At 42.0% G+C, this 12,438-nt stretch overlaps 1 protein-coding gene across 2 annotated transcripts in view; it reads right to left on the reverse strand.

Annotated features, from left to right (window-relative positions):
* The window catches only part of SATB2 (SATB homeobox 2), a 138,053-nt gene that overhangs the window by 100,821 nt on the left and 24,794 nt on the right, over nucleotides 1-12,438 (reverse strand). The window lies entirely within an intron of this gene.

Below are 12,438 nucleotides of genomic sequence, written 5' to 3' on the forward strand. Positions count from 1 at the left end.
TTACAAAATGAAAATTTACTGCAGATCTACAGAAAGGCAAGGGAAAAAGATCTCATGTTTTTATGACAATAAAAATATTCCTCAACCTTGTTATTGAAATAACTTTTGATTATTAGGCATAAATGTTTTTTTCAAGTGCAATGCACATTTCACCATAAATGCTGTAGTTTTCCTGTCATCACTCCTATCACTCAAACTAGAGCATGGAAGCTCTCTAGCTAAAAATTGTTACACTTCTTTCCTATTTGCTTTTATGAAGTCACATACTACCCTCTTGGCCTCCTTCTAAAAAAAATCATAAATGCATACATACGTTGGGATTTAGACAATTTAGCACTCGCCTTTTAGTGGCTGGGAATAACAATCAGCTTAACAGAAGCAGCTTTGTATCAGTAAACTTCATAATAAAAGTACTTCTGGATAAATAAATAAAAGAGCGTCTCTATTATACAATACCAAACTAATCCTTCTGATAAATTCATTAATTCAACCCTCAAAAGGTCAGCAGAATATTAATTTGTTCCTTTATGAACAATACACTTGCACTAAATAATGTAACAGGGTTCAATCTAATCTGGTTAAATAGATGTTCAGTAATATTCAAACAGCCTTGGCACCAACACTGACACAGTTCAGTATGAAATGGTAAATTTACTATAAACCATCTTAAACTTTCAATGACAGAATAAAATTCCATGGAGAGTAGTTACAGAAGACAAATCTTTAATAATTGCCAGTTTCTACTAAATTCTGCCATAAGGGTAATATTCAATTCTTAAAGTAATACGTCGCTTTCTACTGGTAAATACCCAGTTGTTTCCAAAGGCGAATACCTACTGGTTGTGCTGTAGGGGCAGGAAGGGGAATTTGTTCAAGATTCCTCCAGAAGTCCCCAGGAGGGAAGGAAATCCTAACTCTGCAGCACCATGCCATCCCCTCGGGTTACATGGCACTAACGCGGCCCCAGCAGGATGTCCATTTCCCTTTATATCAGGGAAATGCCCACCTCCAGTACACTGCCCTATACATCAATCGTCCTTCCCCACTAGAAAGCAGACTTGTAATCCTTCGCCTGCGTGCTCTAGTCGAGACTGCGGCATCTCTTACCTAGCTGGAAACTACCATTTTACATACAGCAAGTCACCTTTTTCTGAGATAAAGCACGCTTTTGAAATCAACAGGTCTTTCCTCTGCGAACAAAAGACAAGTTCCATGTTTGATCCAAGAGGCAGATCCCGCTGCTTCTATGAATGCATGTTTCCTTTGGAACAGATTTATCCCATTCTGCATAGGGTTTTATTTTATGGGTGGGGCTTTTTTTTGTTGATTTGGGTTTCTTCGTTTCACGGCAATTAGTTGTAAAACACCTTAAGACGCATTGCTAGAACGACTGCTCAACAGTCTTTTTGTATCTTTGTAAAATATTCAGACGCTTTGTATCTTATTGTAAAATATTCAGACACTCAACCCAAACAAATGGTGTCTGTAATAAAAATACTGCCATGTATCTTCATTTGTACTAGAACAAATCAGTTTTATTTGTTCATTCTGCGTTTTAGTGTCATAGGTCTCTTAGAAAAGATAATTTATAATTCCTTATGCAATTAGATATGAAATTAAGTCATCTTACTCTGCAAAAGAATTTATAATAAAGAGACCAGGTTCAACCAGTTCCACTGAAAATATTTTGATAGCGTCAAAAAAGACAGCATAAAAATCTTTAGTGTTTTAACAAATTAACACATGCCTTTTGGGTAAAGTACTGTACATGCTGTTAATCTTTTAATTAGGTTCTCAATTTCACATACACATTTATGGTAGGGGGGATTTTTAGTGATCAGAAAACGCAAATGTATGGTGTTGCTATGCTCTTTTAGCAGAGCTATCAGGAAAAAAAAGGAACTAGTATGTGTAGCCCTCCATTTAAAAGCTCTACAATAAAATATTAATAAATCTTTGTGAATATTACCAATGAAGTACCATTCTTTTAAGCAAACAAATACAACTTTCAGATTGAGAAAAAAGAAGACTTGTTCTCCATGCTCAAGCCACAGAAAAATGAAAGTTTTATGTTCATAATACATGTAGTTTTTAGACCCATCATCAACACTTAAAAATATGTAATTGATGCTATCTATATAAATGGATACACAAATAGTGACGTTTGAAACATATTCTACGGCAGCATTTCACAAAATGCCAATTTTCTCATGCTGACTGCCACACAATTCTGCCTAAACATCTCCTTCCAGGATCTTGAAAAGATTTAGTATTATCTATAGCTCGTTATTTGATACGTTCTTTTCCTCAAGCATTTGGTCCATCCTCAGTTTCAACACAAGATAAACACTTTTTCCCCCACAGACTATTTCGTAGACTCTGTAGCTGTTGCCGAAAAAAAACCTGCTCAGAAAGGCAGACAAATTGCCATCAGTTAACGATCCCTATGCCGAGGGACATTTTTAGCATGGAGTTGTCACTGTGAAAGTAGAACTATCTACTAGCTATCCCACATAATGATTTTTGTTAGAAAAAGGAAAAAGGCCAAAATGTGGCTAAGCGGCAAATATATTATAAAAACAAAGTATGAAAGCAATTTAGCTAAGAATCCTGACTGGCACATGCATTCTCCTCCTAGCTTGCTTGTTGGAATTTAACTCTTCATTAGCAACTGCGGAAACAGCCAGGTGAAGTCAAAGATGCTGCACATACAAAACTGGGGAGTGAAAATGGAATAAAATACAGACCCAGATCCCAGGATTACTAGAGCTTTATTGTTTAATTGAGAGCTACTTCATCCTAGAAGAATTATTTTTCTGTTGTAAAATCGCCCCTAAAAACCCAGTAAAAAATACCTCAACCTCATCTCATTCAACTTGATGCAATGCCTTTTTTTAATCACACCTGTAAAAACATATATTTTTTTCAACTTGTCTGGATAAATCAAAGGTATTCACTGGCCGAAAGGAAGACAGAGTAGGAGCAATTCTCCATAAGCCCTGCACCAGTATGGAGAGGAAGAGACACCCACCCCGAATAACCAAGTAGCTCAGTGGACGGGAGGAGGACATACACACCCGCTTCTCTCAGCCACAGTCTGAATTTGAACCTTCATCGGTACTCTCCAAGGGAGTTTCCAGTGAGCAGGATAGTAGGCAAAAGGAGGTCACTAATAGCATTGCCTTTTGCTCCTCCTTTTCCATTCTGTAAATGTAGCCATTTAATCTCCTGCAGACCCCCAATGACAAAAAATGCAGGAGGGCAGATTGCCCTTGTAAAATTCAACCGGTATGAAAAGATGCAGACATCAAATACAGTTGCTGATTGACAGGTTCATTTATATTCCAGTAAGGGCCAGAAGGATTAAAGCTGCGTCCCTTCTACAATGCTCACACACAGCAGTGAGAAACCCTCCTAACTGACCCTTTGCTGTCAATGCCAGAAGGATCTTCCCTAAAGAGATGACCAGACACAGAACAAGGGTCAGTGTGTTTGGCCTCTCTCTTTTCTTTTTTTTTTTTAAACCAGAAGACACTTTCCATTTATCCTCTTTAAGTTTTCTCCCCTTACTTTGTTAGGTTTTCAGTTTCAAAACAAACTGGTTTTCCTGCTTAGCTTGTCTATGTGGTTAAAGGGGACTGAGAAGCACTGCCTTACACCATGAGCTTGCAAGGGACCCCACAGCCAGCGCTGTTGCTCTCAACCTGCTCAAACCAATTTCCCTTCACACGTGCAGCGAGATCCGGACCCGGGCACAGATGAGAAACCGACTTCGGACAGACCAGCCAGCAGAAAGTGCTCTGCTTTCTCCCCAGCAGTGTATCCATTACAAATGCCGCACAGGGGAACCTCTGCCCAAGGCACACCAGAGATCCTAGAAGTTGGGATGTGCTTCCCAATAAGCAGAAGCCAATCTGGGGCATGAGCCCTGCCTCTGCTAGGTTACAGGAAAGCAGCAGGAGGAGGTGGGCCCAGCTTTGCGCCCCTGTGGGGAGGGGAGATGGGGCAAGGCAACCTGCAGCTGGGGTGAAAGGCATCTCCTCGTACCACAGGGTTAAAATGCTGCTTCCTTTATCGAGAGCAAGGACTGGAAAAAATCTCAGCAGACAACAATGTCTAAAAAGAAAAAAAAAAAGGGGGGGGGGGGGAAGCTACCCTAACTTGTGTTAACCACCACCAGGCTTTGCTCTCCTTACATACTACTCAATATTTAAATATTTAGCTTGTTAGCTAACAGGCTGCTAACTGTGCCTCATTTTCCTTCTCTGGACAGGGGAAGACCTAGTCTAACCTAATTTATTCCATTTTTAAATAAAATCATTATCAGATTCATGCAAGAAAAAGACAACAAAATTTTATTTTAAATTAAAATTAATAAAGACCATTTCCCAGTTTTCCTCAAAAATACCTGTTGTTCACGGGCTTGTGGGCTGAGAGGTTGGGAAGGGGGCCAAGAAAAATCAGAATTTATTATACGCTGGTCTAAGTTTTTAATTGCGTACACACAGGCCTTTCGGAGGGAACTTGATTTTTATTTTACCCCAAACTACTGTAAGGGTTGCTGTGACACAAAAAAGCCTGTGGCTCAATTTCCCCAGCATTTCTTCATTGGTTTATAAAACTGGCAGAATATGTGAAAATCTTTCCTTGAAGAGTGCGAAGCTTGAAGGAGCTTCTGTCCTGCAGCGTTATCTTTTTATACACAGCGTGCAGCGTAAAGTGAAGGGAAAGCGCAAAAGAATACAACCCTCATCAAACAGAAGCCCCGATTTGCTGTTACGGCCTTAGCAGTATTTCTCAGAAACAAAGGGGGAGAGAGAGGAACAAAAGGTTTAATGATTTTTACCCACAGCACAGTCTGAGTTTGATCCATTACGACTGTGGAACAAACAAATGACACACGCCACTGCAACAAGTCCACTAGAGCCCCTGGAGCCGTCACCAAAACACGATGCATTTCAAAGTGCTTGGCCTCAGACTCCCATCGCAGATCCGCGAAGACAGGCAGGGAAGGAAGACAGGGTGTTTCACTGGGATAGCCGAAGCCTGCTCTGTCCACTCGGCTTCCTCCTCTCGCCCCTGCCTTCTCTCCCGCTCACGTGCGGTGCTGTGCTCAGTCACAAACCGCAAATGAGACGGAAAGTGGCCGTCAGAAGTGCTGAGCTGTTCAGGACTACCTTTAGTTACCTTCCTTTAAGCTGTTCAAACACTAATAAATTACTCATTTACTTATACTACCCAGATGTTTGCCATCTAGAAAAATAGATTATTATTTGTAGAAGGTTTTGTTCCATCACAAGAATCCTGTAAATAATATATTGGGATCACAAAGCCAATACCACATGGCAACTTTTACACACACCAGCACAGGGTGGGGGGGGGTGGGGGGGGTGGGGAAGAAAAGGAAAGAGAGACGCTTCCTGACCGCTGGTTAGAAGTTAAGAACTTGCACAGTGAGCTTATCACAGAATCAAGTATTCACTAGAGTTCATGCTGTTGGAATAATGAGGTTACTCAAAATAACACTACAGATGAAGAATAAGGGTGACAAGTAACCTGAAAGGTTGGTTTATTAATTGGATTTGATCTTTTGTTTCCATATATATATATATTATACTTTTATATAAATATATATGTATGTGTGTATATGTATAAAATATATGTGTATTTATATTCTAGATTGAACTATAAATATATGTATTTATATATATAAAAAAGTAAAACATAAAATATATTCCATTTTATATATATGACATCCTAACATTTCTTCAGATGTCATATTTGCAAAAAAAAAAAAAACCTAAAAAACCGAAAAACCACCACCACTAATTTTAGTAAACCCTACAAATATAAGCAGCCTCAATCCCTACCTCTTCTTTTATTTTTTACGTAAGATTTCTTAAGGGTTCCAAGCAACGTTTAAAGAGAACGCTGGGGCTTTAATTGAAATGGCATGAGATGCTGAACCTTTAACAACAGTGTCTTTCAAACCCTGTGTCCATTATGCACTGAAATGCCTATCAAAAAACCAAAGAAGGAAGAGGTTTTCAGCATTCTCATTAAATTCTGACTTTCTCTCATGGTTCCTGTAATTGAGTTTCACTTACAGTTGTCATGAAGTTTTGTAGGGTAGACAAAACAGTGATTTGCTAGTAAATGTCTGTATACAGGGAGGGAAATAAATATTTGAGAAGTACTCAGCCCACTTTCTTCAAACATCAGGGAGAAAGACAAAGAATACAACTCAAGCAATGTTCAATTCAAGAAGGACCAGCTTTTACAAGGAAAACTTTGATCTGGATGGCTGAGTATCGCTGCAAGAAATCCAGTCTGCTTAGCAATTCCAGACAAGTTGTCATGAAATTACATGTCAGAGTTTACTGCAAGATGTCCATTTGAGTCGTACCCCTCACACATATTACTGTTAAATGAGTTGATTTGGGCCTTTTACAATCTCACCTGCAAAACTGGAGAGAAGAAAGAAGAGCTTACAGATAAAATAGAAGCAAGGAAGGCAAAAGGGGATTACTAAGGGTAAGGAGCTGTTAATTACAAGTGGAGTAAGACCACACTGCAGAGTTTGTATCTTTCGTTTGTTTTGGGATGGGGTTTGGTTTGGTTTGGTTTGAAGACGCATTGGTTTAGCAGGGTGATCATACTCTGTAGCAAAAGAGTTTGAGCTGAGAGAAATACAGCAACTCTACACTGACTGACAACTCAGTTAGACCACTGTGCTATCACTGTACAGCCGAAAAAGAAAAAAGTAGCAGCAAACAGTGACAGAGCCGGCAAATGACCCGACATTTACTTTGTTGATTGCTGTATTGTCTTGTTATTTAAGTCATTATATCACCAGTGTCTCTCCTATTCATTAAAGCCAGTATAATACTGACTAGAAGGTCTTTGATCACATGAGCAGGGAGCCACTGGGCACTTAGCTGAGGAGTCAGAAAATCCCAGATTACAGCACCCTTGTAATTTATTGCACATTATTCACAGGAGAAACCTGAACCCAGGTTTCCTCTCATTTTTACCATACTGCTACCTTGCACTTGTGCTAAAACCAGCATACCTAGTCTTCCCAGCTGCAGCAAACTTAGCTGTATACATCAAGCACAGTTTAGCATGGTTTCACTACAGTTTTACTGTACCTTTCTTGATACAGAAATGTAAAACCAGCTTGTGCATGTTCAATACAGCCCCCAGCTGGTATGTTCTGCCTTTACCTGACATTCAATCGGAAGCTATTGTGGCCCTGAAGACAGCACAGATGGGAATATTTCACAGGATCTTTCCCTACTCATCATCTGCTCAGGTCCTTCCAAGTGCGCCAGAGCCCAACCCTCTTGGACCAGCTTAAGCAAATCCATTCCCTCATCGGTATTTACACCCTTCAAATATTTGTACACATGGTTATAATCCTGTAAGTGGCAAGATGGTCATATTGGTCTCACAAAGGCTAGCCAGAGTGAAGGAGCCCAGCATTCAGGCTGCCACATTCTCACACACAGCAGCCTGCCGTTTGGACTGATACGCTAAACGTCACCATATCAAACAGATCCAGTCTTTGCTTTGAAATACTACTTAAATGCAGGCCGCAAGTGCAAGAGGCCTCCAATTAACAGCAGAGAGCAGGGCTGAGCTCACATATTTAAGCCCTTGAGGGAAATAAACGCATCTGCAGTCTGGGTTCCTTCCTGCCCCAGCCATGTGCATTGTGGATCAAGAGGCGAGCCCTTACCTGTCTGTGCCTTGGCTTCCTTGCTATACAGTCAGGAGAGTCACCTTTCTCTCTTGCTGCAGCTCACTGCAAGGACAGCTTCACTACTGCTCCAGAGCACAGTGCGCTGCAGAAGCATCAAAGCCAAGCCAAGCCTGTCTTAGCTTCCCGTGGCTGCAAGCAACATGAGAGCCTCACAGGCGAGGCAGCTGGAGGACAGTTAGTCCCGAGATACACCTCTGGGTGTCATGACATTAGGGCAGAGGTACCCCATCAGCTACTCTGGCCAGGCACTGACTGGCAGCAACAAAATTCTCCTCTTCCCCACTCCAGTCATGAAAGGCTGCCAGGGCCGATGCTGTCTGACCTCAGCTTGCTAAGTCACAGTCCCCACAGAGCATCACTCTCCTCCGTGCCCGGCTATTGAAATTCCACATGGCAAGGCAAGATACTTAAACCTTTTCTGTTTCTCGTTCTCGTCTTACACCTTCTCCACTGACCACTGCCAGCCTCTTCTACTCCAACCAGCCACCCCCAGCTCTCTGCAGCCATAAGGCTTCCCACTCTTTAGTCAGTACACAGCACTAGAAGAAACCGGGCAGCATGAAGAGGGACATCCAAGGCATTAACGCAAGGCACTGCCTCTTGCAGTGGCTCTGCTCATGGCAATACACTGCTTAAGAACCAGGGCTTGGCAATCTCTACAGTGGCAGGGATTGGAAAGATCTTATGTTTCTCTTGCTCTGTGTTAACTTCCCTCCGTTGTTTTCTCACCTCTCTTTCTGCTCCACTTGGCATCTCAGCACCATTTCACTCTTCTGTACACCCCTCTCCTTGTGCTTGGCCACACACAGCAACTAACCCAAGCAAGTACTTTGCCGGTGCCTGGCTAAACAGCAGTCAGGGCAGGCACTCCACACTGCCCTGCCAACACACCTAGCAGAAGCAGCTGGGAGGAGAAGACAAACTCCATTTTGATGGCCCATCCAGCTTTGCGAGCTTTTGCAGACGATGTGCACCAGTGCTGTGTATACACTCATGACAGCTAACAAGGAACTGGTCAAAAGAGAAAAAAAATATATACATATATCCACAAGAAATCACAGTATTTTCTTTTTCATATGGGTTCTAGGAAAGTAGAACTTGCTAAAAGCGAAAAACTAGCATTGCTCTTCCTCCACCCCGCACTGAGGAGGGAATCTGCTTTCACAGCAGGTTCCAAAGCTGCAGGACTGCACACAGGGTACTCCAGATTGCAGCTACTTTCATACTACTTTGGTCCCAGCACTCAGCACTACATACTGCATGTAGCCCCTACCAGTTCCCTTCTCTTGCATAACCCAGTTAGAATACCCCACCCACCAAAAAAAAAAAAAAAATTGCATCAGGGCACATAAATTTTATTAAACTACACATAGAACAGGTGCCCCTTTAAAGCATGACTCTTTTTCTCTCTGGAAGGCACATGTAGCAGGTTCCCTAGTGTCAGGTGTAGACTCAACTGATGAAAGAAAAATACATAAATGTTTATTAAACCTTTGTTGCCATTCACACCACCAACTTTCACACCCCAGTGCCAAGCTGCTAACAAATTCCCATGCTGTTCCAGAAGACTTTTCACAGCTCCTGTCAGAAAAGGGAAGTTTCACGAGGGCAGCACTCGCTGGAAAAGTCTCTGCTCTCGCCACCATCAACAAAAAATGTTCACAACCAGCTGTTTGTGGAATAAATGTGTCCTGCCCAAACTGTGTGGGAATAAGGAGCTTCTTCCAGTGAGGCATGGGGCCACGTTCATGTATACCTCTGGATACATGTTTGCCTCAGAATTATTTATGCTAAGACTTCTCAATTTACCTAATGACCAGGACTAAAAATTAGCCATGATAAGCTAAGTGACCACAAGCCGGTACATGAGGCTCCAGGCCAGGTGGCAGCTGTGTGTGCAGGCTACAGTTCACATGCTCAGACACGGCATCACCTCCTTGGGGAGCTCTGCCTGGGCAGCAGCCCCACAGCAGGGCTCCTTTGGGCCCACAGACCTCTCGGGGAGGCAACGCACCACCTACCCCTCTGTGCCACGTTTCCTTTCTGGCACCCAGACTCTGCCATGCCGCCGTACAGCTGGCAAGTGTGAGGCAGGGCCCTACACGCAAGGCACGCACCGCCTGCTGGAGCCTCGGCAGGTCTGTAGAAGTGCCATGGTGAACTGCAGCGAAGGCGGTGTGAAATTGCACAGCAATTCTCTCTGCTGCCACAACTCCTCTTTTCCCCCACAACTAGCTCTTTTATCTGCCGCTGGAGACCCTGTTCTAAAAGGAACCGGCAAAGGCAAGATATTTCCCACAAGATGAAGTGAACACTGCTACTCCTCTCAGAGTCATCCAAAACAAGAGGGGGGCAAAATGAAACACCTTCCCAACCCAAAAGGTGACAATTATTACACGCTACATTACAGCTTAGACAGCCTTTACAATACAAAAGCGTTGACAAGCTCACATTTACTTTGTCCCCGGAGGACAAGGGGACACCTACTCATGTCACTGTTTTGCACAGCATGTTGCTTAAAGCTTCAGCGTTTTGAAAAATGCACCTGAGGATCTTCAACTTCTCATGCAGATCCTCTAATTCAGCTGATCATAAAGCAGAAAGAAGAACTAAGTGACTGTTTATCAATGTATATTGCTAAATGAAATCAATCCCAAGCACTAGAACAGAAGCAGGCTTCTCCTACAACCAGAATGAATAAAGCAAATAGCTTTATTTGCTTTCCTCTTTTTAATATCAGAAAATTGTGTTCCCAAATAAATCCTTATATCAACCATTTAGCAGCATGCTTCTGTCAACCCTAGTTGACAGATTATAGCCCAATATTCTACAAATTTTCTCATTAAACTAAACAATCTCAGAGATCTATTAGCACTCTGTCTCTGCCTGTACCTCATCTCTCAGCTTGCAGACAGCTAGCACAGAAGCCAGATACTACAGAACATGCTGCATAATTCAGCTTCATATCTTAAAATCAGCATGACCTGCAGTATTTGCCCAGGATGTATAAAAGACTTTGGAGAACTGGTCCTTCAGTGTGAAGGTAAATAAACTGACCAAGTAAGAGATTTGTTAGCTGACGGATCTTTAAGGTATTTTCTGACATTTCTAAATATTATACCATCTGATGTTTTCTAGCGGAAGGTAATGGCTGCCTTAAAGACAAAAATGCCAAAAAGTCTTGTCTTTTAGACTTACTACAACCATTAGAGGTTCAACTTTTATTTTCTAGATGAGTTATTCGAGCAACACATCAAGTGACAGATTAGTATCTGAACCTGCTCATCGTCAAAGCCTGTAGTTCAAAAACACAGTGGCCGTTTCCTCCCTGCACAGTGACTGATTTCCTTCGTGAGTCAATCTGTCTCTCCTCCTTGCTATTCTCACAACAGAGAGATGCTGCAAAAGCAAGGTTCCCCCAAGTGAGATGCTCAGCCAGCGTGGATCACTGCACTGAATGGTGTGCCTCTTTGGAGCAGGTTTCTTGCAAAGCCCATTCGCCTTTGTAAGTGCCAAGAATCAAATCTTGGCCACCTAATGCAGCGTGTTCCACATGTTAGCTCGCAACACGTTGAGCAACTGTGTTAACTGAGATGGATAGTGCTGTCAAACAGGAAGCTGGCTCACCAGGATGGAAACAGTGGGATATGCTGACCTTTTACATTCAGGAAAAAAGCATCCCTAAAATGACATGAAATGTTTCATACTAAAAACCAAAACAACTACCTTCTCGCAGAGCTTTTATTACCATATTGTGTAAATAAACACGTGTGCATGAGTTCTGCCTGTATGCAGAACCTGAGCCTCTCTCACAGAGCAGAAGCTGACAGAGGAAATGAATCATTATCACCCTGCTTGGAAAGAAGTTTGTACAAGGAGCGCTGCGCTATTAACCACTGCCTGGAACTCCTGGATTCAACACCACCGCTGCTCCCTCTGTTCCCACGTTCAAATACCTAGCTATACAAAATAACTAAAACCAACAGATAAAATCCAAATCCCCCGGCAAAGCTCCTATTAAACTACTCTAAATGTGCACGGGTTTTATTGATGACATGGAGATGAAACTGAAACTTACAGGCTTCTCATCCAAAAGAATAAGCACTGAAATAACCTGTTTAGTATAAAAAATGCTCTTGAAATGCAAAGTTCATTCTGGAAAGCTTTTTCCCAACCCACCACCTCCTGCCTGTCTCCCGTAAGATTAGGATTTTAGGTTTGTTTTTTTCAAGCTAATATTTTGGATAGAGAGAGGAAAGCTTTGTTTATTTTAAGATTTCACTGCTACTGGAGAATCATTGCTAAGTGGAAGGGACTGTAGAGCTTTACGAAGGGTTTTGCAGCAATATAGTAGGTAAGTGAAAACAGAGAAATCAGCCTGCACATTTAGCACTACAACTATTGGCCATAAAGAGAGCATGTATATGTATATATAACCATTACATACAATGTCTAATTTTTTAAATGAAATACTATAATATGCTGTTCAAAACGGCCCTGATACAAAGAGGAATACTAGATGCCATCTAGCTGTACACCTAGAGGTTCTATCCAGCTCTTCTGTGCTGACTTCCTCGAAGCAGCAACCTGCCTCGTGGTAGAGAACAAATGTGTCATGAATATGCTGACTGATCATTATCACCATATTTCACACTTCAGTAAGATCCAGCTAA

This window comes from Nipponia nippon, unplaced genomic scaffold (assembly GCF_047370975.1).
Source record: "Nipponia nippon isolate SJK-2023a ecotype South Korea unplaced genomic scaffold, ASM4737097v1 scaffold_5, whole genome shotgun sequence".
NCBI lineage: Eukaryota > Metazoa > Chordata > Aves > Pelecaniformes > Threskiornithidae > Nipponia > Nipponia nippon.